This window comes from Aquarana catesbeiana, linkage group LG03 (genome assembly GCF_042186555.1).
Source record: "Aquarana catesbeiana isolate 2022-GZ linkage group LG03, ASM4218655v1, whole genome shotgun sequence".
Classification (NCBI taxonomy): domain Eukaryota; kingdom Metazoa; phylum Chordata; class Amphibia; order Anura; family Ranidae; genus Aquarana; species Aquarana catesbeiana.
Window position 1 is genome coordinate 718,194,405 of NC_133326.1, and position 3,787 is coordinate 718,198,191.

Genomic DNA, 3,787 nt, shown 5'->3' on the forward strand with positions numbered 1-3,787 from the left:
CATTTTTGAGGGTATTTATTACAGTAAAAAGTAAAAAAATATTGTGTTTTTTTTTTTCAAAATTGTTGCAATTTTTTGCTTATAGCATAAAAATATAAAAACCGCAGAGATGAGCAAATACCACCAAAAGAAAGCTTTATTCGTGGGAAAAAAAAATTATGTCAATTTTGTTTGGGTGCGTCACACGACCGCGCAATTGTCAGTCAAAGCGACGCAGTTGCCGTATCGCAAAAAATAGCCTGGTCATTAAGGGGGGAAATCCTTGCAGGGCTGAAGTGGTTAAAAGATTGAAAACTGTTTTTGAAATGTTATTTTTTGTGAGAAAGCTTACATGAGATTTTGGTGTAGATCAACGTTAAAAGAATTAAACCACTTTTCCACCAGTTATCTGCTGTATTTTTTAAGGTTGCCAATTGAAGAAGGGCAGCAGCTGCTTTATTAAAAAGAAGGACTTGTTTGCGGAAATGATTAGTAGATGGCGGCTCTTTTGTCTGTCGTCACCCACATAGACCCCACATGTTACCGTGGAGACTAGGGAACCTCCAAAACACATAGGGTTTAACTCATCAAACTGTGATAGCACTTGCACTTAGTGGTTGTAAAGTCAGAAGGTTTTTTTATCTTAATAAAAAAAAAAAAAAAAAAAATGTTTTTATTATTTGTAAGCTCCCTTTGGGAGCCTAATAGGGGAGGCTGCAACCCGTTATTATCCTGAGCGTGGAGATTATAATTTTCTTTTTTATCTTAATGAATTCTATTGTATGCATTAACCACTTAACGACCGGGCCTCTTTCTGAGATGTGTTGTTTACAAATTAAAAACAGTTTTTTTTTTTTTTTGCTAGAAAATTATTTAGACCCCCCAAACATTATATATTTTTCTAATATGCTAGAGAATAAAATGGAGGTTGTTGCAATACTTTCTGTCACACGGTATTTGCACAGCGGTCTTACAAGCGCACTTTTTTTGGAAAAAATACACTTTTTTTTAAATTAAAAAATAAGACAACAGTAAAGTTAGCCCAATTTTTTTTATATTGTGAAAGATAATGTTACGCCGAGTAAATTGATACTCAACATGTCACGCATCAAAATTGCGCCCGCTCGTGGAATGGCGACAACCTTTTACCCTTAAAAATCTCCATAGGTGATGTTTAAAAAATTCTACAGGTTGCATGTTTTGAGTTACAGAGGAGGTCTAGGGCTAGAATTATTGCTCTCGCTCTACGGATCGCGGCAATACCTCACATGTGTGGTTTGAACACCGTTTTTATATGTGGGCGCTGCTCACATATGCGTTCGCTTCTGCATGCGAGGTCGTCGGGGCAGGGCGTGTTTAAAAAAAAAAATAAAATTCTTATTTATTTTACCTTTTATTTTTTATTTTTACACTGTTCTTTAAAAAAAAGTGTCACTTTTATTCCTATTACAAGAAATGTAAACATCCCTTGTAATAGAAAAAAAGCATGACAGGACCTCCTAAATATGAGATCCGGGGTCAAAAAGATCTCAGATCTCATATTTACACTAAAATGCAATAATAAATAAATAAATAAATAAAAAATTGTCATTTAAAAAAAAAAAAAATGTCCCTTTAAAAGCTATAGGCAGAGGTGACGTTTTGACGTTGCTTCCGCCCTGCATCCATATGGAGACGGGTGGGGGCCATATTCCCCTCACTCATCTCCATGCCCAGCAAGAGTGAACATCCGATCGCCTCCGCCGTTGCCGACGGCTCTGGAGCGCGGCGGGAGGGCCGATAAAAGTGATCTTGCAGCGAATCCGCTGCAGAGACCACTTTTATCTTGAAGCGGACCGCCTGCTGAAGAAGAGGTTACCGGGGTTATGGCAGCTAGCTGCTGACATAACAACAATATTCCTCTTCAAACAACCAACGTAATACTGCGGCGGGCGGTCCGTAAGTGGTTAAGATAAAAAAGAAACTTCTGTGTGCAGCAGCCCCCTAATTACCTGAGCCCCATCTAGATCCAGTGATGTTGCACGAGAGACTTGACTATCCGGGACTCCCCTCCTCATTGGCTGAGACAGCAGCATGCTGCCATTGGCTCCCACTGCTGTCAGTTAAAAAGAGTGAGACACAAGGCACTGTGCCTCGGCTTGGGTTGGGTGCCCCCCATAGCAAGCTGCTTGTTGTGGGGGGCACCCAACAGGAGGGAGGGGCCAGGAGCACTAAAGAGGGACCCAAGAAGAGGAGGATCTGGCCTGCTCTGTGCAAATCTATTACACAGAGCAGGGAAAGTATAACATGTTTGTTATTTTTAATGAAAAAAAAACAAGACTTTTGTATCACTTTAAAGCATGCTAATCATATTCATTGTTTTAACCACTTCCGGACCGCCCGCCGTCGTTATACATCCTTACTTTGAAGAGGAATATTGTTGTTATGGTAGCAGCTAGCTGCCATAACCCCGGTATCCTCTTCTTCAGCAAGCGGTCCGCTTCAAGTTAAAAGTGGTCTCTGCAGCGGATTCACCTCAAGATCATTTTTATCTGCTTTACCCCCCTTCCGCCGCGCTCCGGTGCCCTCCGCCGCTTACTGGTGCCCTCCGCCGCTTACCGGAGCCATCGGTAGCAGCGGTGGCGATCGGATGCTGTCCCTTGTGTGACATGGAGACGAGTGATGGGAAGATGGCCCCCCACCCATTTCCATATCATTGCAGGGCAGAAGCGACATCAAAACTTCACTTCCGCCCATAGCTCTTAAAGGGACATTTTTTTTTTTTTTTTTTAAATGACAACATTTTTTTTTTTTTTGTTTAATGCATTTAAGTGTAAATATGAGATCTGAGGTATTTTTAAATCCCAGATCTCATATTTAAGAGGTCCTGTCATGCTTTTTTTCTATTACAAGGGATGTTTACATTCCTTGTAATAGGAATAAAAGTGACACTTTTTTTTTTTTTTTAAAGAACAGTGTAAAAATAAAAAATAAAAGGTTAAATAATTAAGAAAAGAAAAATGTAAACGCTCCCCGTCCCGACGAGCGAACGTAAACATGAGTAGCGCCCGCATATGAAAACGGTGTTCAAACCACACATGTGAGGTATCGCCGAAATCGGTAGAGTGAGAGCAATAATTCTAGCCCTAGACCTCCTCTGTAACTCAAAACATGCAACCTGTATAAATTTTTAAACGTCGTCTATGGAGATTTGTAAGGGTAAAAGTTTGTCGCCATTCCACGAGCGGGCGCAATTTTGAAGCATGACATGTTGAGTATCAATTTACTCGGCGTAACATTATCTTTCACAATATAAAAAAAAAATTGGGCTAACTTTACTGTTGTCTTATTTTTTAATTCAAAAAAGTGTATTTTTTCCAAAAAAAGTGTGCTTGTAAGACCGCTGCGCAAAAACGGTGTGACAAAAAGTATTGCAAAGACCGCCATTTTATTCTATAGGGTGTTAGAAAAAATAATGTATAATGTTTGGGGGCTCTAAGTAATTTTCCAGCAAAAAAAAAAATGTTTTTAACTTGTAAACAACAAATCTCAAAAAGAGGCTCGGTCCTTAAGTGGTTAAAATAGATTTGAGGCCACTTTAGCCTTAAAATGTAAGGTAAGCCCCTCTCCTCCTACCTAGCCTGTCAGTATCGTAAACCGGTCAGTATGTAAAAAAAAAAAAAAAAAAATTGTGAAAAAAACAAAAACAAATATGATTTCATTTCTTCATTTTCCCCAAAATTTTGAAAAATACAACTTCAAAAAAACTCGCCATGCCTCTTACTAAATACCTTGAACTGTCTACTTTCCAAAAAAAGGGGTCACTTAA